Below are 26,265 nucleotides of genomic sequence, written 5' to 3'. Positions count from 1 at the left end.
CGGGTGGAGTACCGCAGGGGTCAGTCCTTGGACCTATACTGTTTCTGATATATGTAAATGATCTTCCAGAGGGTATAGAATCGTTTCTCTCAAAGTTTGCCGATGATGCAAAAATTATGAGGAGGATTGAAACTGAGGACGATAGTAGGAGGCTACAAGATGACCTAGACAGACTGAGTGAATGGTCCAACAAATGGCTGTTGAAGTTCAACCCGAGTAAATACAAAGTAATGAAACTAGGTGGTGGAAATAGGAGGCCAAACACAGGATACAGAATAAGAGATGAAGTACTTAATGAAACGAACAGAGAGAAAGATCTAGGAGTTGATATCACACCAAACCTGTCTCCTGAAGCCCACATAAAAAGAATAACGTCTGCGGCATATGCGAGGCTGGCTAACATCAGAACAGCGTTCAGGAACCTGTGTAAGGAATCATTCAGAATCTTGTACACCACATATGTAAGACCAATCCTGGAGTATGCGGCCCCAGCATGGAGCCCGTACCTTGTCAAGCACAAGACGATGCTGAAAAAAGTCCAAAGGTATGCCACTAGACTAGTCCCAGAACTAAGAGGCATGAGTTACGAGGAAAGGCTGCGGGAAATGCACCATACGACACTGGAAGACAGAAGAGTAAGGGGAGACATCATCACAACCTACAAAATCCTCAGAGGAATCGACCGGGTAAACAAGGATAAACTATTCAACACTGGTGGGACGCGAACAAGGGGACACAGGTGGAATTTGAGTACCCACATGAGCCACATAGACATTAGAAGTAATTTTTTCAGTGTCAGAGTAGTTAACGGATGGAATGCATTAGGCAGTGATGAGGTGGAGGCTGACTCCATACACAGTTTTAAATGTAGATATGATAGAGCCCAGTAGGCTCAGGAATCTGTACACCAGTTGATTGACAGTTGAGAGGCGGGACCAAAGAGCCAAAGCTCAACCCCCGCAAGCACAAATAGGTGAGTGCAAATAGGTGAGTACACACACACACACACACACACACACACACACACACACACACACACACACACACACACACACACACACACACACACACACACACACACACACACACACACAAGGATGAGAAGAAATGACGAACCAGCGAGACTCGACCTGGTCTTCACCCTGAACGACTCTGACATAAGAGAAATCAGTTTTGAGGACCCAGTAGGAATGAGCGACCACAGTGTATTTGTGTTTGAGTACCTGATTGAAGAAGGGTTATTGAACTCGAGGAGGGATACTGAAACCAAAAGGTTAGCATACCGAAAGGGAAACTATGAGGAGATAAGAAAATTCCTAACAGATATAGCATGGGAAACAAAGCTCAGGGAAAAGACGGCCCAAGATATGATGGAATACATCACGCAAAAATGCAAGGACGCAGCAAACAAGTTTGTCCCAGTCCAAAAGGAAAACAGTGAAATGAAGATGAGAAACCCATGGTTTAATCAGAGATGTAGGCTAGCTAAGCAGCAAAGTAAATGGCATGGAGAAACTATAGGAATAACAGGACACTGGAGAGCAGAGAAAGATACCTGAATGCCAGGAATGAATATGTCAGGATGAGAAGAGAGGCAGAAAGACAATACGAAAATGACATCGCAAGCAAGGCAAAGACTCAGCCTAAATTGCTGCATAGCCACATCAGGAGAAAAACAACAGTAAAGGAACAGGTTATGAAATTAAGGATAGGGGCAGAAGGATTCACTACAAACGACAAGGAAGTGTGTGAGGAACTGAATAAGAAATTCCAAGAGGTCTTCACCTTAGAGCAAGGAGAAATCCCAGAGATAAGAGAGGGAATAGCTAACCAGGAACCACTGGAAGAGTTTGAGATCACCAGCGGGAAAGTAAGGAAGTATTTACTTGAATTGAATGTGACAAAGGCTATAGGCCCAGATGGAATAATCCCCTTGGATACTAAAGGAAGGAGCAGAAGAACTGTGCCTCCCGCTCTCTATGGTGTATAACAAATCACTGGCAACAGGGGAACTGCTAGAAATTTGGAAAGCAGCTAACGTAGTCCCGATATACAAGAAAGGGGATAGACAGGAGGCAGTGAATTACAGGCCAGTGTCCCTAACCTGCATACCATGCAAGATGATGGAGAAGATTGTGCGAAGAAAGCTAGTGGAGCACCTGGAGCGAAAGAACTTTGTAACATAGCATCAAAATGGATTCAGGGATGGCAGGTCCTGCCTCACAGGGTTACTTGAATTCTACGACCATGCAACAAAAAAAAAGGCAAGAAAGAAAAGGGTGGGCCGACTGCATATTTTGGATTGTCAGAAAGCCTTTGATACAGTGCCACACAAGAGGCTAGTGAAAAAACTGGAGATGCAGGCTGGAGTGAAAGGGAAGGTACTCCGTTGGATACAGGAGTACCTAAGTAACAGGAGACAACGAGTCAGTGTGAGGGGTGGGGTCTCAGATTGGCGAGACGTTACGAGTGGAGGACCGCAGGGGTCAGTCCTTGGACCTATACTGTTTCTGATATATGTAAATGATCTTCCAGATGGTATAGAATCGTTTCTCTCAATGTTTGCCGATGATGCAGAAATTATGAGGAGGATTGAAACTGAGGACGACAGTAGGAGGCTACAAGATGACCTAGACAGACTGAGTGAATGGTCCAACAAATGGCTGTTGAAGTTCAACCCGAGTAAATACAAAGTAATGAAACTAGGTGGTGGAAATAGGAGGCCAAACACAGGATACAGAATAAGAGATGAAGTACTTAATGAAACGAACAGAGAGAAAGATCTAGGAGTTGATATCACACCAAACCTGTCTCCTGAAGCCCACATAAAAAGAATAACGTCTGCGGCATATGCGAGGCTGGCTAACATCAGAACAGCGTTCAGGAACCTGTGTAAGGAATCATTCAGAATCTTGTACACCACATATGTAAGACCAATCCTGGAGTATGCGGCCCCAGCATGGAGCCCGTACCTTGTCAAGCACAAGACGATGCTGAAAAAAGTCCAAAGGTATGCCACTAGACTAGTCCCAGAACTAAGAGGCATGAGTTACGAGGAAAGGCTGCGGGAAATGCACCATACGACACTGGAAGACAGAAGAGTAAGGGGAGACATCATCACAACCTACAAAATCCTCAGAGGAATCGACCGGGTAAACAAGGATAAACTATTCAACACTGGTGGGACGCGAACAAGGGGACACAGGTGGAATTTGAGTACCCACATGAGCCACATAGACATTAGAAGTAATTTTTTCAGTGTCAGAGTAGTTAACGGATGGAATGCATTAGGCAGTGATGAGGTGGAGGCTGACTCCATACACAGTTTTAAATGTAGATATGATAGAGCCCAGTAGGCTCAGGAATCTGTACACCAGTTGATTGACAGTTGAGAGGCGGGACCAAAGAGCCAAAGCTCAACCCCCGCAAGCACAAATAGGTGAGTGCAAATAGGTGAGTACACACACACACACACACACACACACACACACACACACACACACACACACACACACACACACACACACACACACACACACACACACACACAAGGATGAGAAGAAATGACGAACCAGCGAGACTCGACCTGGTCTTCACCCTGAACGACTCTGACATAAGAGAAATCAGTTTTGAGGACCCAGTAGGAATGAGCGACCACAGTGTATTTGTGTTTGAGTACCTGATTGAAGAAGGGTTATTGAACTCGAGGAGGGATACTGAAACCAAAAGGTTAGCATACCGAAAGGGAAACTATGAGGAGATTAGAAAATTCCTAACAGATATAGCATGGGAAACAGAGCTCAGGGAAAAGACGGCCCAAGATATGATGGAATACATCACGCAAAAATGCAAGGACGCAGCAAACAAGTTTGTCCCAGTCCAAAAGGAAAACAGTGAAATGAAGATGAGAAACCCATGGTTTAATCAGAGATGTAGGCTAGCTAAGCAGCAAAGTAAATGGCATGGAGAAACTATAGGAATAACAGGACACTGGAGAGCAGAGAAAGATACCTGAATGCCAGGAATGAATATGTCAGGATGAGAAGAGAGGCAGAAAGACAATACGAAAATGACATCGCAAGCAAGGCAAAGACTCAGCCTAAATTGCTGCATAGCCACATCAGGAGAAAAACAACAGTAAAGGAACAGGTTATGAAATTAAGGATAGGGGCAGAAGGATTCACTACAAACGACAAGGAAGTGTGTGAGGAACTGAATAAGAAATTCCAAGAGGTCTTCACCTTAGAGCAAGGAGAAATCCCAGAGATAAGAGAGGGAATAGCTAACCAGGAACCACTGGAAGAGTTTGAGATCACCAGCGGGTAAGTAAGGAAGTATTTACTAGAATTGAATGTGACAAAGGCTATAGGCCCAGATGGAATAATCCCCTTGGATACTAAAGGAAGGAGCAGAAGAACTGTGCCTCCCGCTCTCTATGGTGTATAACAAATCACTGGCAACAGGGGAACTGCTAGAAATTTGGAAAGCAGCTAACGTAGTCCCGATATACAAGAAAGGGGATAGACAGGAGGCAGTGAATTACAGGCCAGTGTCCCTAACCTGCATACCATGCAAGATGATGGAGAAGATTGTGCGAAGAAAGCTAGTGGAGCACCTGGAGCGAAAGAACTTTGTAACATAGCATCAACATGGATTCAGGGATGGCAGGTCCTGCCTCACAGGGTTACTTGAATTCTACGACCAGGCAACAAAAAAAAAGGCAAGAAAGAAAAGGGTGGGCCGACTGCATATTTTGGATTGTCAGAAAGCCTTTGATACAGTGCCACACAAGAGGCTAGTGAAAAAACTGGAGATGCAGGCTGGAGTGAAAGGGAAGGTACTCCGTTGGATACAGGAGTACCTAAGTAACAGGAGACAACGAGTCAGTGTGAGGGGTGGGGTCTCAGATTGGCGAGACGTTACGAGTGGAGGACCGCAGGGGTCAGTCCTTGGACCTATACTATTTCTGATATATGTAAATGATCTTCCAGATGGTATAGAATCGTTTCTCTCAATGTTTGCCGATGATGCAGAAATTATGAGGAGGATTGAAACTGAGGACGATAGTAGGAGGCTACAAGATGACCTAGACAGACTGAGTGAATGGTCCAACAAATGGCTGTTGAAGTTCAACCCGAGTAAATGCAAAGTAATGAAATTATGTGGTGGAAATAGGAGGTCAAACACAGGATACAGAATAAGAGATGAAGTACTTAATGAAACGAACAGAGAGAAAGATCTAGGAGTTGATATCACACCAAACCTGTCTCCTGAAGCCCACATAAAAAGAATAACGTCTGCGGCATATGCGAGGCTGGCTAACATCAGAACAGCGTTCAGGAACCTGTGTAAGGAATCATTCAGAAACTTGTACACCACTTATGTAAGACCAATCCTGGAGTATGCGGCCCCAGCATGGAGCCCGTACCTTGTCAAGCACAAGACGAAGCTGAAAAAAGTCCAAAGGTATGCCACTAGACTAGTCCCAGAACTAAGAGGCATGAGTTACCAGGAAAGGCTGCGGGAAATGCACCTTACGGCACTGGAAAACAGAAGAGTAAGGGGAGACATGATCACAACCTACAAAATCCTCAGAGGAATCGACCGGGTAAACAAGGATAAACTGTTCAACACTGGTGGGATGCGAACAAGGGGACACAGGTGGAAACTGAGTACCCACATGAGCCACAGAAACGTTAGAAGGAACTTTTTCAGTGTCAGAGTAGTTAACGGATGGAATGCATTAGGCAGTGATGAGGTGGAGGCTGACTCCATACACAGTTTTAAATGTAAATATGATAGAGCCCAGTAGGCTCAGGAATCTGTACACCAGTTGATTGACAGTTGAGAGGCGGGACCAAAGAGCCAAAGCTCAACCCCCGAAAGCACAAATAGGTGAGTACAAATAGGTGAGTACAAATAGGTGAGTACACACACACACGCGCGCGCGCAGTAGGCCCGGTGGCCGAGCGGACAGCACGCTCTACACATGGTCCCTGGTTCGATCCCGGGCGCCGGCGAGAAACGATGGGCAGATTTTTTTTCACCCTATGCCCCTGTTACCTAACAGAAAATAGGTACCTGGGAGTTAGTCAGCTGTCATGGGCTGCTTCCTGGTGTGTGTGTGTGTGTGTGTGTGTGGTGTGGGGAAAAATATATTAGTAGTATAAACAGTTGATTGACAGTTCAGCGGCGGGGTGAAAGAGCAGAGCTCTAGCCGCGCAAGCACCACTAGGGTAATTCTAGGTGAATACACACACATACACATACACACACCACACACGCACAAACACACACACACACACACTGTTTGAGGCTTCAAGAAGACCTAGACAAGCTGAAGGAATGGTCGAACAAATGGTTGTTAGAGTTTAACCCAACCAAATGTAATGTGATGAAGATACGTGTAGGGAGCAGGAGGCCAGATACAAGGTATCATCTGGGAGAGGAAATTCTTCAGGAGTCAGAGAAGGAAAAAGACTTGGGGGTTGATATCACGCCAGACCTGTCTCCTGCAGCACATATCAAGCGGATAACATCAGCGGCATATGCCAGGCTGGCCAACATACGAACGGCATTCAGAAACTTGTGTAAAGAATCATTCAGAACTTTGTATACCACATATGTCAGGCCAATCCTGGAGTATGCAGCCCCAGCATGGAGTCAATATCTAGTCAAGGATAAGACTAAACTGGGAAAGGTTCAAAGGTTTGCCACCAGAATAGTACCCGAGCTGAGAGGTATGAGCTACGAGGAGAGACAACGGGAATTAAACCTCACTACTTTGGAAGACAGAAGAGTTAGAGGGGACATGATCACCACATTCAAGATTCTGAAGGGAATTGATAGAGTAGATAAAGACAGTCTATTTAACACAAGGGGAACAAGCACAAGGGGACACAGGTGGAAACTGAGTGCCCAAATGAGCCACAGAGATATTAGAAAGAACTTTTTTAGTGTCAGAGTGGTTGACAAATGGAATGCATTAGGAAGTGATGTGGTGGAGGCTGACTCCATACACAGTTTCAAGTGTAGATATGATAGAGCCCGATAGGCTCAGGAATCTGTACACCTGTTGATTGCCGGTTGAGAGGCGGGACCAAAGAGCCAGAGCTCAACCCCTGCAAACACAACTAGGTGAGTACAACTAGGTGAGTACACACACACACGTGCGCTCACGCGCCCAGGAAGCTGCCTGTAACAGCTGTCTAACTCCCAGGTACCTATTTACTGCTAGGTAACAGAGCATCAGGGTGAAAGAAACTCTGCCCATCTGTTTCCTCTGACGCCGGAAATCGAACCCGGACCCTAGGATTACGAGTCCAGAGCACTCTCCAATCAGCCACAGGCACCCCCTCCCCTGCGTGTGTGTACTCATCTATTTGTACTTGCCTATTTGTGCCTATAGGATTGAGCATTGTCTCTTGGATCCCACCTTTCTAGCCATTGGTTGCTTACAGCAATGACTCCAATCCTATTTCCCTTTCATATCTAGTTTAAAATTATGAATAGAATTTGCTTCCACAAACTGCTCCTTAACCACTGCACTGCGCAAAGAGCCTGAGGCTCTAGATCAGTGGTGCACAAGGCACCTCAGGGCACTCGTAGGTATAGCATAGCATTCAAAACTCCCACATGTTGTTGTTGTTGTTAAAGATTCGCTACCTGGAACAAAAAGTTTCAAGTAGCACAGGCAATGGTAAGCCCGTAGAAACTCCCACAGCTACACGGAGTTCACATAAGCTTTTTTAGGGCTCTCATGAACAGACGCCATTTTTTCTTTTTAATAGTCTGGTAGTTTTGCAAGTTGATTATGTCCTTAGTTGCGTCTGGCCTAGGATAATATTAGGTTTGGTGGAGTCGACGTCTGTTTTGAGCCACTCTTCACTCGTATTTAGATGAAGTACTATAAATTTTTCCTTATAGATATTGTCCAGGTATTCCCCTAGTTCTAGAGGGTAATCACTGGTGATAATGATAAATTAGTGTGGTGTACTTCACTGAAAATATTCGCAAAGCACCGTCACGTCACGTGTTCACTGTAAACTGTGGAATGTGCACTTGGTTGTAAAAACGATTCTTTGCGGTGGGGGTCGTATTCCAGGGACCTGCCCGAAACGCTACGCATACTAGTTGCTGTACAAGAATGTAACAACTCTTGTATATATCTCAAAAAAAAAAGAGAAAAAAAGAAGTTTTCTGCCTCGGGGCACCCCTTAGGCTGCTTTAACTCCCAAGTTGGCTCCGCCCATCTCTCTAGAGAGGACAGCCTTCAGGGTATATTTATTGATTGTTTTTACTGTCTAGACATATCAATGAGATAAGATGTGATTACAATATAATTAGATATAGGATTTATAGATTATTGGTAGTACTTGATAGTAACATTGATTCGTATTAAGGATTTGATTTAATCCTCACCGGAAATCGATTGATTGTTCCAATAGTTTTTTAATTAGGATATTTTTTCGAAGCTTCTAGATCCTTGAAAATCATGCACAAAGTCATGTAGGTTCTATGGGTCTTATGGTGTACGTGATCATAGTGTCATTGTCATGTAGGATACAGATGTAGGATACAGTGAATCTGTATTGATTCTGATATGACTTTTGATATGATACAGAAATAATACATTTCTTAGATAATAATGTTGAAATATTGGGTAAAATTTTCCACAAATACAACTAGGTGAATCCAGACATGCACAACTAGGTGACCACATACACGCACAACTATGTGACCACATACACGCACAACTATGTGACCACATACACGCACAACTAGGTGACCACATACACACAACTATGTGACCACATACACGCACAACTATGTGACAACATACACGCACAACTATGTGACCACATACACGCACAACTATGTGACCACATACACGCACAACTAGGTGACCACATACACCCACAACTAGGTGACCACATACATGCACAACTATGTGACCACATACACACACAACTATGTGACCACATACACGCACAACTAGGTGACCACATACACGCACAACTATGTGAATGTATACATGCACAACTAGGTGACCACATACACGCACAACTATGTGACCACATACACACACAACTATGTGACCACATACACGCACAACTAGGTGACCACATACACGCACAACTAGGTGAATGTATACATGCACAACTAGGTGACCACATACACGCACAACTATGTGAATCTATACATACACAACTATGTGAATATAACTATGTGAATACATACACACACACACACACACACACACACATCACCACACTTGAGCAAGTTTCCGTTCCGTTTCCGTTCGCACTCAATCAAGCTTCAGCTTTATCACTACAATCAGTATTAGAATCATTGCTGCATAAACTCACTTGAACAAGCTTCCGTTTCGTTCTCACTCAAGCAACCTTCAGCTTCTCCATCACTACGACATTGGTAATTGATTATCCAATGTATCTCATTAAGATCAAAGTTCCTTTTGTTTCGTTCCCACTCAAGCAAACTTCCGTGTCCTCCCCACTCGAACCAGATTCAGCTTCCCCATCACCAATTGATTATCCAATATATCTCATCGAAAGTCAACGTTTCATCAGTTTCATACCCATACAAGCAAGTTTCCGTTTCGTCCCCACTCGAACAAGCTTCAGTTTCATCCCCACTCGAACAAGCTTCCGTTTCGTCCCCACTCTAACAAACTTCAATTTCGTCCCACACGAACAAGCTTCAATTTCGTCCCCGCTCGAACAAGCCTCGGTTTCGTCCCCACTCGAACAAGCTTTGGTTTCGTCCCCACTCAAACAAGCTTGAGTTTCGTCCCCACTTAAACAAGCTTTAGTTTCGTCCCCACTCGAACAAGATTCAGTTTCGGCCCCACTCGAATAAGCTTCCGTTTCGTCCCCACTCAATCAAACCACAGCTTCTCCATCACTACAATCAGTATCGTAACCACTACGGCATAAGTAATTGATTATCCAATGTAACTCGTCGAAAGTCAATGTTTCATCAGTTTCGTCTCTACTCGAATAAGCTTCCGTTTCGTCCCCTCTCAAGGAAGCTTCCGTTTCGTCCCCACTCGAACAAACTTCAGTTTCGTCCCCACTCGAAAAACCTTCAGTTTCGTCCCCACTCGAACAAACATCCGTTTCGTCCCCACTCGAACAAACATCCGTTTCGTCCCCACTCGAACAAGCCACGGTTTCAACAACTCTTGATGAAATCCGTACTGCAACCCTAGAGGACCCAACTCTGCAAGCAACAGTGGATGCATTGACTAAGAAAAAGTTTCCACGCATCCCACCCTCAGGAGTTGACCAAGATGCATTCAAAGCGCTTTAACGCATCCAGACAGAATTAAGTGTTACGCAACAACGCGACACTGTGCAGCGAGGTACTCGTATCGTCATTCCAGCTGTTCTCCAGCAACGTGCTCTGAAGCTTGTACATCAAGGACACCAAGGTCTTGTAAAGACCAAACAGCTGCTACGAGAAAAGGTATGGTTTCCTGGCATTCATCGTCAAGCAACGGATATGCATGATGCCTGTGTCCCTTGCCAAGCTGCAGTGAATACTTCAAGAACAACACCTCTACAACCTTCACCACTACCTGCTGCACCATGGACGGAAGTATCGATGGACTTCTGCGGACCGCTACCAACTGGAGAGTACTTGATGGTAGTCACTGATGATCACTCACGTTATCCAGAAGTAGAAATCATCACTTCCACATCTGCAAAGGCTGTCATCCCGAAACTCGACAAGATCTTTTCAAATTTTGGCATTCCTGAGGTTGTCAAGACGGACAATGGACCGCCATTCAATGGACAAGACTTCGTCAACTTTGCTGAGCATGTTGGATTCAAACACCGCCGTGTGATGCCATTACATCCTCAAGCAAATGGAGAAGTCGAGAGATTCATGCAACCTCTCATGAAAGCTGTACGCTGTGCTAATGCCAAAGGACGATCCTGGAAACAAGCTATGTATTCTTTTCTCAGGAACTACCGTGCATCACCACATGGAACAATGGGCAAGTCGCATGGTTGAACTTTTATTTGGACGTCCTATGAGAATCGCACTACCTGTAATGCCAGCCAAGATAACGTTTAAACGTCTCGCTGAGAAGGATGCACTAGCCAAGGGCAAAATGAAAATTGCTCATGATCAACGTACAAAGAAACAATTCATAAAGGTTGGAGACACTGTTCTAGTTAAAAAGAAAAAAGAGGGAAAGCTAGATATGCCGTATGTAATAGAGATCATAGTATAACACGTAATATGGCTTATTTTAAAGTGATTCCAACTAGTGTAGAAAATGATGAAGTGCAAAGTCGTACAAAAGAAAAAGAAAAAATGACTTATAACCCGACAAACAATTCATCAAGGGATGTTCTTGTATTTGGGGACTCTCATCCTGAACGTCATGCAAAACGCCCTACACGGTTTGATGATTAATTGTGTTCCTATGTAATGCAAAGTATTTACTTGTTATGCTGAACTAAATTTAATATTGTTTAAATAATGCAGATTTCTCATTCAATATTTTGTAACCTTGTATTACAGTTTCTTTCATGTTTGTTTAACATTGCATATGTATTTTTAACATTGAAATCCTTTGTGGATTAAGTTGTCTCAATTCTTTGTGTGCTTAATTTATGTTAAAGGTATGCAATATCTCTTGATATGTTAATAACTTACTTTGTGTCAATAACTTTGCTTTGTGCTACAAGCATGGAAGACATCCTGTATTCATTCTTTTTTAAAGAAAAAGAAGGATGTCATGTTCACAGAAAATGGTACCATCCGTTTTCTATGTGCGGCGGCTCAGAAGCCGAGAAGGAAGGTAAACAAAGAGGGCACAGGACGCCCGCCAAGCTTGGAAGCTGCTAGTCATGTATCATCTTAAGTATTAAAGTCAGTAACCAAGCAATGGCTTTATGTCAACCCTACAACCAAGACTTCCTCAGCAACACACAAACACCACAGTTAACAGTGATTATGCCAGTGTTGTGATATACTGTGAATACGAGGGAATAATAGGCGCCTCATGCCAATAGTGTGAGTATAGTGAGGAAGTGAATAGTGTGAGGAACAGTGAGGAGTGTGAGGGGGCGTGGCATCTCGCGAGTTGCCAAACGTTCGATAACACTGCATGTGGAGCGTGGGAACGCATGTCAACTGGGAGTGTTGCCATTCCCGGAGTGTTCCAGAATTGTGAAGGGGCGGAGAGAAGGCTGCTCATTTATTCCTTTGCCATGTTGTTGATGCAGAGTTATGATTCTTTAGCCTGACTCGTTCGTCAGGCTGCGAGCAGCCGCGTCCAATAGTCTGGTTGATCACTCCGGCAACCAGGAGGCCTGGTCGACGACCGGGCCGCGGGGACGCTAAGCCCCGGAAGCACCTCAAGGTAACCTCAAGGTAAGGTAACCCTCCATTACCTTGCTGCTATTGAGACTATCTAAGAGTGAGTAATTTAAACGTATACTTACCTGTTACCAAATTGATTAGTATTCCCTGGGGCCACTACTATATTACTATTATTCCACTGAAGTGTTACTGGACATGGTAAACACCAGTTGGCGACCAATAGTGAGCGGTAGAGCCCTCTGTCGGGGCGAGCACATGATCAAGTGAAATGATCATGTTCACACTCGTCTTTAGGCTACGAGGCCAGCCGGAGACAGACTGAGAGACTCTCCTGGTGAACAGTGGCACTGTGAGGATCAAGTGCAGATCTGTGGGAGATATAGTAAGTAACGTTTATCACTACTAATACTTGGTAGTGACTGGCTAGAGAGAGAGACACCCCGACAATATATATATATATATACACACAAGTTAACGACAATTACAACTATTCAAGTTAATGACAAATATGACAACTCTATATATGACAACTCTATATAGATAACTATATAAGTCTGACAACTTGGTGAAGGAAATCCTACCTGAGCACCTAGGTCAACGGGCAGGGATACATGATCCCAGCTTTAAAGACTGCACCACCAAATGGGTCTCTCTCGCAGGACCAGCACCCCAACCACTGCTTTCTGAAGCCCATAAGCAATCCAGCTGGGATCGCCCCATTGCCGACCAAGAAGCTGCGACATTACTAGAAGCTGCGACAACACCACATGATACTGGCCGACTAAAAGCTGTAGCAGCTCCCAATGCAGGGAACTTCCTATTAGCAACCCCAATGTCAGCAACTGGCACTCATTTCACACCGCAGGCCCTCCGAATTGCTGTGGTTCTCTGTCTTGCTGCCCCAATTTACACTGAATACAGGTGTATTTGTGGCGAGGCATTGGCCGACAGGTACGGACGGCATGGCCTTCTCTACCAAAGGCCTTCTCTAGAGTGGGAGAGGTTATATTATTGATGGCTACACATTGGTGTCTATCACTATGATATAATTGGATATAGTCCAGTGTATGGCCTCGGATTCCGTAATGATGGAGTTTACGTAAGAGGTAATTGTGATTAACAGTATCAAAGGCCTTTCTCTGGTCACTGAAGAGTCCAATCGGAAACTCATTTTTGTCAAGAGCTGAGTAAATTATATCAAGGAGACTAATAATCTATATAAAAAATTATAGATTAATCTATATAAAAAATAATAAGACAAATAATAATCGTAAAGTAAAGTAATCTTAAGGATAATTAATTTTATATAGCTTAGTTTATATCAGCTTAGGGAGCTGGTCGGCTGAGCGGACAGCACACTGGACTTGTGATCCTGTGGTCTTGGGTTCGATTTCGAAACAATGGGCAGAGATTCTTTCACCCTATGCCCCTGTTACCTAGCAGTAAAATAGGTACCTGGGTGTTAGCCAGCTGTCACGGGCTGCTTCCTGGGGGTGGAGGCCTGGTCGAGGACCGGGCCGCGGGGACACTAAAATAAAAGCCCCGAAATCATCTCAAGATAACCTCAAGAGAGTTATGAATCTATAATTAGTATGAACTTAAGAAAACAAAATGAGCTCAATAATTAATTTCAATAAATGACATGTAAATCAAATTACAAATTAAATATAAAATAAAAAAAAATAAGAGGGTAGGATTATATTTATGAGTAAAATGTTTCTATGACACTGAGGTAGATGTTTACATAAATACTAAATCTGCTGTAAATAGAAAATTATTATAGCAGAACACAACAATAAATGCAAGTACACAAAAAATAGAAATAATTAAAAGTAGAATAAAGATCACCTCTCTCAATATAGACCTCAAACCAATCTTATTTGCTGATGACACAACTTTCCTTTTCTCCAGTCCTGACCCTCTTGCTCTAAATGTCACTGTTTATTCTGAACTAAATAAAGTCCATCTTTGGCTAACTGATAACAAACTCACTCTTAACACTGACAAAACTTTCTATATTTTGTTTGGTAATAAATCCTCAAATGAAATTAATCTAAGAATAAACAATATACAAATCAGTAGTAAAGTTGATGGTAAAATTCTTGGTGTCCTCGTCGATAACAAGCTGAATTTCCAGGGACACATTCTAAATATAGTAAAAAAAAGTTTCTAAAACTGTTGGCATTCTTTCCAAGATCAGATATTATATACCTCGCCCTGCCCTGGTGACGCTCTATTACTCTCTCATCTATCCTTAACTCAACAATGGTATTTGTGCTTGGGGTTCTACTATCCAAAATCATTTACGTTCTTTAATTACCCAACACAAAGCTTCTATTAGAACAATATCTAACTCTGGCCCCAGACATCACTCGGTACCCTTACTCTTATCTCTGAATATGTTGGATATTAAGTCACTGCATATCCTCTCATATGTAATCTATATATTTAAAACTCTGAATTGTAATGTCAATCATGACCGTAGATGCTTCTTAGACGGTTGTAACATAACCCATGGGAACCACACCAGAAACAAATACCTATTTGATATTCCAAGAATACGACTTAATCAAACTAGAAATGCTCTACAAATCAAGGGACCCAGAATGTGGAATGGCCTTCCCAATCATGTCAGAGGCTGTACCTCTCTCAACCAGTTTAAGATGAAAACTAAGTACTACCTAATTAACTCCATGTAACCTACCTTACCCCTAAATGTCAACCCACGTCTTACTATTTTTAAACAATGCTGTTTGTTGACCAACTTGTATATTGGCTATTTTATACAATGTTCCCCCCCCCCTTTTCTTATCTTTTATTTTTTCTTTCAACGCAATTAATACTTTAAGCTCGATTACTATTAAGTTTTAGTCTAAGGGATTTTTTTCGCCACGTACCTCACCTTACCTGAAGCGCTATGCGTACTAGTGGCTTTAGGTATTCTAAGTACTAGCTCTATCTATAAATCCAACATTATGTTTGTAACTAATCTTCTAGGTATGTATTTTTACCTGAATAAACATTTGATTTGATTTGATAAGGAGTAAAGTGTGCGGACAAAGACAAAGACACACACTCGAACACCAAATCTTGGACTGTAGTAAAATTGAGCCATTTAGAGATAAATATAAGCTCACGTTGTATGATATGACGACCAATCTTATTACCTAGGATAAAATACTTGAAATCCTTGCATCGTATTCATATTTCGCTCCCAGTAGATAAACGACATATGAGATTAAGAAACTAAGTATTGTGAAGACTAATAAATAAATAGCAGCTTCCCTATGACAGTAATATCTCCATTGCTCAAACAGTTATGTATTAGCAATAAGACGTACCATTAATGTATAGTGACTTACTTGAAATATATAGCTTTTGAAATAGAACACTCACTGTTTACATGTAATTATTAACTAATTATGTAATATAAAATAATAGTAATTATGAACAGCTTACATGTAATAATAAGGTGTGAAGGATAGATGAAATTGTTTATGTAATTATCTAAGATGATGTCTGATAAAGACCTTTTGTGTCCTCTGTTATGCTTTTGCGCTACCTTGTAAACTCAAATATTCACAATAAATTAGTATATCGCATATGTACTTATGCATAAGCAAAATATTGACTTTAAGCAAGTGCGAGAATGGGTTGGATTGGCAGCACCTCCTGCCTGTGCAGCACTGAAGTTAACATAGGTGTTGGTTACGGTTGAAACCCAAGTGTATTCCCAAACCAACTGTCTACCACTCTTCCAGGGGTTCACCGTGATCCCGTCTGGGCGACTGACAGGTTAATCAGAGTTGCAGGGCATTAGGTAACTGGGCTCTCTCTCTGCTGGACAACCGGCCGTGGTAAGGCTTCTCTTGATAATGTCGTTAACCCCGTCGTGTCTTGCATGCCATCCTCCTGTCCTTTGGTAGAGAAGGCCATGCCGTCCGTACCTGTCGGCCAATGCCTCGCCACAAATACACCTGTATTCAGTGTAAATTGGGGCAGCGAGACAGAGAACCACAGCAATTCGGAGGGCCTGCGGTGTGAAATGAGTGCCAGTTGCTGACATTGGGGTTGCTAATAGGAAGTTCCCTGCATTGGGAGCTGCTACAGCTTTAAGTCGGCCAGTATCCTGTGGTGTTGTCGCAGCTTCTAGTATTGTCGCAGCTTCTTGGTCGGCAATGGGGCGATCCCAGCTGGATTGCTTATGGGCTTCAGAAAGCAGTGGTTGGGGTGCTGGTCCTGCGAGAGAGACCCATTTGGTGGTGCAGTCTTTAAAGCTGGGATCATGTATCCCTGCCCGTTGACCTAGGTGCTCAGGTAGGATTTCCTTCACCAAGTTGTCAGACTTTTATAGTTATCTATATAGAGTTGTCATATATAGAGTTGTCATATTTGTCATTAACTTGAATAGTTGTAATTGTCGTTAACTTGTGTGTATATATATATATATATTGTCGGGGTGTCTCTCTCTCTAGCCAGTCACTACCAAGTATTAGTAGTGATAAACGTTACATACTATAGCTCCCACAGATCTGCACTCGATCCTCACGGTGCCACTGTTCACCAGGAGAGTCTCTCAGTTTGTCTCCGGCTGGCCTCGTAGCCTAAAGACGAGTGTGAACATGATCACTTCACTTGATCATGTGCCCGCCCCGACAGAGGGCTCTACCGCTCACTATAGGTCGCCAACTGGTGTTTACCATGTCCAGAAACACTTCAGGGGAATAATAGTAATATAGTAGTGGCCCCAGGGAATACTAATCAATTTGGTAACAGGTAAGTATATGTTTAAATTACTCACTCTTAGATAGTCTCAATAGCAGCAAGGTAATGGAGGGTTACCTTACCTTGAGGTTACCTTGAGGTGCTTCCGGGGCTTAGCGTCCCCGCGGCCCGGTCGTCGACCAGGCCTCCTGGTTGCCGGACTGATCAACCAGGCTGTTGGACGCGGCTGCTCGCAGCCTGACGTACGAGTCAGGCTAAAGAATCATAACTCTGCATCAACAACATGGCAGAGGAATAAATGAGCAGCCTTCTCTCCGCCCCTTCACAATTCTGGAACACTCCGGGAATGGCAACACTCCCAGTTGACATGCGTTCCCACGCTCATCATGCAGTGTTATCGAACGTATGGCAACTCGCGAGATGTCACGCCCCCTCACACTCCTCACTGTTCCTCACACTATTCACTTCCTCACTATACTCACACTATTGGCATGAGGCGCCTATTATTCCCTCGTATTCACAGTATATCACAACACTGGCATAATCACTGTTAACTGTGGTGTTTGTTTGTTGCTGAGGAAGTCTTGGTTGTAGGGTTGACATAAAGCCATTGCTTGGTTACTGACTTTAATACTTAAGATGATACATGACTAGCAGCTTCCAAGCTTGGCGGGCGTCCTGTGCCCTCTTTGTTTACCTTCCTTCTCGGCTTCTGAGCCGCCGCCCATAGAAAACGGATGGTACCATTTTCTGTGAACATGACATCCTTCTTTTTCTTTAAAAAAGAATGAATACAGGATGTCTTCCATGCTTGTAGCACAAAGCAAAGTTATTGACACAAAGTAAGTTATTAACATATCAAGAGATATTGCATACCTTTAACATTAATTAAGCACACAAAGAATTTTGACAACTTAATCTTTACCACAAAGGATTTCAATGTTAAAAATACATATGCAATGTTAAACAAACATGAAAGAAACTGTAATACAAGGTTACAAAATATTGAATGAGAAATCTGCATTATTCAAACAATATTAAATTTAATTCAGCATAACAAGTAAATACTTTGCATTACATAGGAACACAATTAATCATCAAACCGTGTAGGGCGTTTTGCATGACGTTTAGGATGAGAGTCCCCAAATACAAGAACATCCCTTGATGAATTGTTTGTCGGGTTATAAGTCATTTTTTTCTTTTTCCTTTGTACGACTTTGCACTTCATCATTTTCTACACTAGTTGGAATCACTTTAAAATATGCCATATTACGTGTTATACTATGATCTCTATTGCATACGGCATATCTAGCTTTCCCTCTTTTTTCTTTTTAACTAGAACAGTGTCTCCAACCTTTATGAATTGTTTCTTTGCACGTTGATCATGAGCAATTTTCATTTTGCCCTTGGCTAGTGCATCCTTCTCAGCGAGACGTTTAAACGTTATCTTGGCTGGCATTACAGGTAGTGCGATTCTCATAGGACATCCAAATAAAAGTTCAACCATGCGACTTGCCCAGTGTTCCATGTGGTGATGCACGGTAGTTCCTGAGAAAAGCATACATAGCTTGTTTCCAGGATCGTCCTTTGGCATTAGCACAGCGTACAGCTTTCATGAGAGGTTGCATGAATCTCTCGACTTCTCCATTTGCTTGAGGATGTAATGGCATCACACGGTGGTGTTTGAATCCAACATGCTCAGCAAAGTTGACGAAGTCTTGTCCATTGAATGGCGGTCCATTGTCCGTCTTGACAACCTCAGGAATGCCAAAATTTGAAAAGATCTTGTCGAGTTTCGGGATGACAGCCTTTGCAGATGTGGAAGTGATGATTTCTACTTCTGGATAATGTGAGTGATCATCAATGACTACCATCAAGTACTCTCCAGTTGGTAGCGGTCCGCAGAAGTCCATCGATACTTCCGTCCATGGTGCAGCAGGTAGTGGTGAAGGTTGTAGAGGTGTTGGTCTTGAAGTATTCACTGCAGCTTGGCAAGGGACACAGGCATCATGCATATCCTTTGCTTGACGATGAATGCCAGGAAACCATACCTTTTCTCGTAGCAGCTGTTTGGTCTTTACAAGACCTTGGTGTCCTTGATGTGCAAGCTTCAGAGCACGTTGCTGGAGAACAGCTGGAATGACGATACGAGTACCTCGCTGCACAGTGTCGCGTTGTTGCGTAACACTTAATTCTGTCTGGATGCGTTAAAGCGCTTTGAATGCATCTTGGTCAACTCCTGAGGGTGGGATGCGTGGAAACTTTTTCTTAGTGAATGCATCCACTGTTGCTTGCAGAGTTGGGTCCTCTAGGGTTGCAGTACGGATTTCATCAAGAGTTGTTGAAACCGTGGCTTGTTCGAGTGGGGACGAAACGGATGTTTGTTCGAGTGGGGACGAAACGGATGTTTGATCGAGTGAAGACGAAACGGATGTTTGTTCGAGTGGGGACGAAACTGAAGGTTTTTCGAGTGGGGACGAAACTGAAGTTTGTTCGAGTGGGGACGAAACGGAAGCTTCCTTGAGAGGGGACGAAACGGAAGCTTATTCGAGTGGAGACAAAACTGATGAAACATTGACTTTCGACGAGTTACATTGGATAATCAATTACTTATGCCGTAGTGGTTACGATACCGATTGTAGTGATGGAGAAGCTGTGGTTTGCTTGAGTGGGGACGAATTGGAAGCTTATTCGAGTGGGGCCGAAACTGAAGCTTGTTTAAGTGGGGACGAAACTCAAGCTTGTTTGAGTGGGGACGAAACCAAAGCTTGTTCGAGTGGGGACGAAACCGAGGCTTGTTCGAGTGGGGACGAAATTGAAGCTTGTTCGTGTGGGGACGAAATTGAAGCTTGTTAGAGTGGGGACGAAACGGAAGCTTGTTTGAGTGGGGATGAAACTGAAGCGTGTTCGAGTGGGAACGAAACGGAAGCTTGCTTGTATGGGTACGAAACTAATGAAACGTTGACTTTCGATGAGATATATTGGATAATCAATTGGTGATGGGGAAGCTGAATCTGGTTAGAGTGGGGAGGACACGGAAGTTTGCTTGAGTGGGAACGAAACAAAAGGAACTTTGATCTTAATGAGATACATTGGATAATCAATTACCAATGTCGTAGTGATGGAGAAGCTGAAGGTTGCTTGAGTGAGAACGAAACGGAAGCTTGTTCAAGTGAGTTTATGCAGCAATGATTCTAATTGTGATTGTAGTGATAAAGCTGAAGCTTGATTGAGTGCGAACGGAAACGGAACGGAAATATGTTCAAGTGTGGTGATGTACTCACCTAGTTGTACTCACCTAGTTGTGCTTGCGGGGGTTGAGCTCTGGCTCTTTGGTACCGCCTCTCAACTGTCAATCAACAGGTGTACAGGTTCCTGAGCCTATTGGGCTCTATAATATATTTACACTTGAAACTGTGTATGGAGTCAGCCTCCACCACATCACTTCCTAACGCATTCCATTTGTCAACCACTCTGACACTAAAAAAGTTCTTTCTAATATCTCTGTGGCTCATTTGAGCACTCAGTTTCCACCAGTGTCCCCTAGTGCGTGTGCCCCTTGTGTTAAACAGCCTGTCTTTATCAACCCTGTCAATTCCCTTGAGGATCTTGAATGTGGTGATCATGTCCCCCCTAACTCTTCTGTCTTCCAACGAAGTGAGGTTTAATTCCCGTAGTCTCTCCTCGTAGCTCATACCTCTCAGCTCGGGTACTAGTCTGGTGGCAAACCTTTGAACCTTTTCCATTTTAGTCTTATGCTTGACTAGATGTGGACTCCATGCTGGTGCCGCATACTCCAGGAATGGTCTGACATATGTGGTATATAATGTTCTGAAAGATTCCTTACACAAGTTTCTAAAGGCCGTTCTTATGTTAGCCAACCTGGCATATGCTGCTGCTGTTATCCTCTTGATATGAGCATCAGGGGACAGGTCTGGCGTGATATCAACCCCCAGGTCTTTCTCTCTCTCGGACTCTTGAAGTATTTCATCTCCCAAGTGATACCTTGTATCTGGTCTCCTGCTTCCTACCCCTATCTTCATTACATTACATTTGCTTGGATTAAACTCTAACAACCATTTGTTCGACCATTCCTGCAGCTTGTCCAGGTCTTCTTGAAGCCTCAAGCTGTCCTCCTCTGTCTTAATCCTTCTCATAATTTTGGCGTCGTCAGCAAACATTGAGAGGAATGAGTCTATACCCTCAGGGAGATCATTTATGTATATCAAAAACAGGATAGGTCCAAGTACAGAGCCCTGTGGGACTCCACTGGTGACTTCACGCCAGTCTGAGGTCTCACCCCTCACTGTAACTCTCTGCTTCCTATTGTTTAGGTAATCCCTTATCCACTGGAGCGCCCTACCAGTTACTCCTGCCTGTTTCTCTAACTTATGCATCAACCTTTTATGGGGTACTGTGTCAAAGGCTTTCCGACAGTCCAAAAAAATGCAGTCCGGCTACCCTTCTCTATCTTGTTTAATCTTTGTCACCTGATCGTAGAATTCTATCAATCCTGTAAGGCAAGATTTACCCTCCCTGAACCCATGTTGATGGGATGTCACGAAGTCTCTTCTCTCCAGATGTGTTACTAGGTTTTTTCTCACGATCTTTTCCATCACCTTGCATGGTATACAAGTTAAGGACACTGGCCTGTAGTTCAGTGCCTCTTGTCTGTCACTCTTTTTGTATATTGGTACTACATTAGCAGTCTTCCATATTTCTGGTAGGTCCCCCGTTTCCAGTGACCTACTATACACTATGGAGAGTGGTAGGCAAAGTGCTCCTGCACACTCTTTCAATACCCATGGCGAGATTCCATCCGGCCCAACAGCTTTTCTCACATCCAGCTCCAATAGGTGCTTCTTGACCTCATCTCTTGTAATTTCGAACCTATCCAAGGTCACCTGATGTGTGTGTGTGTGCGTGTATGTATTCACATAGTTATATTCACATAGTTGTGCATGTATAGATTCACCTACTTGTGCATGTATGTGGTCACATAGTTGTGCATGTATGTGGTCACCTAGTTGTGCATGTATGTGGTCACATAGTTGTGCATGTATGTGGTCACATAGTTGTGCGTGTATGTGGTCACATAGTTGTGCGTGTATGTGGTCACATAGTTGTGCATGTATGTGGTCACCTAGTTGTGCGTGTATGTGGTCACATAGTTGTGCGTGTATGTGGTCACATAGTTGTGCATGTATGTGGTCACATAGTTGTGCGTGTATGTGGTCACATAGTTGTGCATGTATGTGGTCACATAGTTGTGCGTGTATGTGGTCACATAGTTGTGCATGTATGTGGTCACATAGTTGTGCGTGTATGTGGTCACATAGTTGTGCGTGTATGTGGTCACATAGTTGTGCGTGTATGTGGTCACATAGTTGTGCGTGTATGTGGTCACATAGTTGTGCGTGTATGTGGTCACATAGTTGTGCGTGTATGTGGTCACATAGTTGTGCGTGTATGTGGTCACATAGTTGTGCGTGTATGTGGTCACATAGTTGTGCGTGTATGTGGTCACATAGATGTGCATGTGTGTGGTCACATAGTTGTGCGTGTATGTGGTCACATAGTTGTGCGTGTATGTGGTCACATAGTTGTGCATGTATGGATTCACCTAGTTGTGCGTGTATGTGGTCACATAGTTGTGCATGTATGTGGTCACATAGTTGTGCGTGTATGTGGTCACATAGTTGTGCGTGTATGTGGTCACATAGTTGTGCGTGTATGTGGTCACATAGTTGTGCATGTATGTGGTCACATAGTTGTGCATGTATGTGGTCACATAGTTGTGCGTGTATGTGGTCACATAGTTGTGCGTGTATGTGGTCACATAGTTGTGCATGTATGTGGTCACATAGTTGTGCATGTATGTGGTCACATAGTTGTGCGTGTATGTGGTCACATAGTTGTGCGTGTATGTGGTCACATAGTTGTGCATGTATTGATTCACCTAGTTGTATTTGTGGGAAATTTTACCCAATATTTCAACATTATTATCTAAGAAATGTATTATTTCTGTATCATATCAAAAGTCATATCAGACTCACTACAGATTCACTGTATCCTACATCTGGATCCTACATGACAATGACACTATGATCACGTACACCATAAGACCCATAGAACCTACATGACTTTGTGCATGGTTTTCAAGGATCTAGAAGCTTCGAGAAAAATATCTTAATTAAAAAACTATTGGAACAATCAATCGATTTCCGGTGAGGATTAAATCAAATCCTTAATACGAATCAATGTTACTATCAAGTACTACCAATAATCTATAAATCCTATATCTAATTATATTGTAATCACATCTTATCTCATTGATATGTCTAGACAGTAAAAACAATCAATAAATATACCCTGAAGGCTGTCCTCTCTAGAGAGATGGGCGGAGCCAACTTGGGAGATAAAGCGGCCTAAGGGGTGCCCCGAGGTAGAAAACTTTTTTTTTTCTTTTTTTTTTTGAGATATATACAAGAGTTGTTACATTCTTGTACAGCAACTAGTATGCGTAGCGTTTCGGGCAGGTCCCTGGAATACGACCCCCACCGCAAAGAATCGTTTTTACAACCAAGTGCACATTCCACAGTTTACAGTGAACACATGATGTGACGGTGCTTTGCGAACATTTTCAGTAAAGTACACCACACTAATTTATCATTATCACCAGTGATTACCCTCTAGAACTAGGGGAATACCTGGACAATATCTATAAGGAAAAATTTATAGTACTTCATCTAAATACGAGTGAAGAGTGGCTCAAAACAGACGTCGACTCCACCAAACCTAATATTATCCTAGGCCAGACGCAACTAAGGACATAATCAACTTGCAAAACTACCAGACTATTAAAAAGAAAAAATGGCGTCTGTTCATGAGAGCCCTAAAAAAGCTTATGTGAACTCCGTGTAGCTGTGGGAGTTTCTACGGGCTTACCATTGCCTGTGCTACTTGAAACTTTTTGTTCCAGGTAGCGAATCTTTAACAACAACAACAACATGTGGGAGTTTTGAATGCTATGCTATACCTACGAGTGCCCTGAGGTGCCTTGGGCACCACTGATCTAGCGCCTCAGGCTCTTTGCGCAGTGCAGTGAATAAGGAGCAGTTTGTGGAAGCAAATTCTATTCATAATTTTAAACTAGATATGAAAGGGAAATAGGATTGGAGTCATTGCTGTAAGCAACCAATGGCTAGAAAGGTGGGATCCAAGAGACAATGCTCAATCCTATAGGCACAAATAGGCAAGTACAAATAGATGAGTACACACACGCAGGTGAGGGGGGGAAGGGGGGCCTGTGGCTGATTGGAGAGTGCTCTGGACTCGTAATCCTAGGGTCCGGGTTCAATTTCCGGCGTCAGAGGAAACAGATGGACAGAGTTTCTTTCACCCTGATGCCCTATTACCTAGCAGTAAATAGGTACCTGGGAGTTAGACAGCTGTTACAGGCAGCTTCCTGGGCGCGTGCGCGCACGTGTGTGTGTGTACTCACCTAGTTGTACTCACCTAGTTGTGTTTGCAGGGGTTGAGCTTTGGCTATTTGGTCCCGCCTCTCAACCGTCAATCAACAGGTGTACAGATTCCTGAGCCTATCGGGCTCTATCATATCTACACTTGAAACTGTGTCTGGAGTCAGCCTCCACCACATCACTTCCTAATGCATTCCATTTGTCAACCACTCTGACACTAAAAAAGTTCTTTCTAATATCTCTGTGGCTCATTTGGGCACTCAGTTTCCACCTGTGTCCCCTTGTGCATGTTCCCCTTGTGTCAAATAGACTGTCTTTATCTACCCTATCAATTCCCTTCAGAATCTTGAATGTGGTGATCATGTCCCCTCTAACTCTTCTGTCTTCCAAAGATGTGAGGGTTATTACCCGTAGTCTCTCCTCGTAACTCATACCTCTCAGCTCGGGTACTAGTCTGGTGGCAAACCTTTGAACCTTTTCTAGTTTAGTCTTATCCTTGACTAGATATGGACTCCATGCTGGGGCTGCATACTCCAGGATTGGCCTGACATATGTGGTATACAAAGTTCTGAATGATTCTTTGCACAAGTTTCTGAATGCCGTTCGTATGTTGGCCAGCCTGGCATATGCCGCTGATGTTATCCGCTTGATATGTGCTGCAGAAGACAGGTCTGGCGTGATATCAACCCCGAAGTCTTTTTCCTTCTCTGACTCCTGAAGAATTTCCTCTCCCAGATGATACCTTGTATCTGGCCTTCTGCTCCCTACACCTATCTTCATTACATTACATTTGGTTGGGTGAATATTATAGACTGTGGGTTGGTTGGTGTTGTCGTCGTTGATCCTTCTCTATGGACAACCCAACCCACAACTCGGTAGAGTGCTTATACTAGGAGATCACCCTTGGCGCTTCTGGCTCTTGGAGAGGGGCTCAACGTCACACGTTTAGGGGATGCGGCTCCAACACTTAGCCTCGTTGTCACGTGCACACACCCACTCGAGCCGCTGTGACTCCCCACTCTCTCCTTAGGTGATATGATCTCCTCAATCCCCTATGACTTACTAGTATTACCTCCTACCCTGTCCACAGCAGTGGTTCCTGGTTCTTTCTCTCTCTCTCTCCTTCTTTACTACCTCCTGGGAAGCCTCACTAGGACAAGGGCAAACACCAGCAAATTAGGATACATTTACTGGACGAAGCACATACACAATACATTCACACATATGATAATAATGAATCCTATACTCTATAATATTACAATCAGGTTGCTCTCCAACACAACCAGAACTCTACCATCAGCTTATCAAGTGGTATCCTATCTCCTGGTTCACCACCTGATACTATCAACCTCCTCAAGTTGATCAAGTCTACATACACTGTTGCACCATCAGCAAGAGAATATATATATAGAAAATCAGCATTTGAATGCAATAACATATATCAGTATAAATGTTCATTGATACACAACAATGATCAATCGATCACTGTCAGTCCTGGAACGCATACATCTGTAGGTAATCCAGCCTACGATTGTAACTCTAAACTTCAGTATAAAACACTCCTTGACATAAGAATGCCAACAGTCACTCACCTCTCACTGCGTCTTGCACGCTAATGACAACCAAACACTATCAACTCCCTATAAGTAATCCACCAGAACTTCCCCTTCCACCTCTGGAAGTTCACTACCCTAATATC

Source organism: Procambarus clarkii, chromosome 54 (genome assembly GCF_040958095.1).
Source record: "Procambarus clarkii isolate CNS0578487 chromosome 54, FALCON_Pclarkii_2.0, whole genome shotgun sequence".
Lineage (NCBI taxonomy): Eukaryota > Metazoa > Arthropoda > Malacostraca > Decapoda > Cambaridae > Procambarus > Procambarus clarkii.
Note: the sequence above shows the minus strand (reverse complement) of the source record.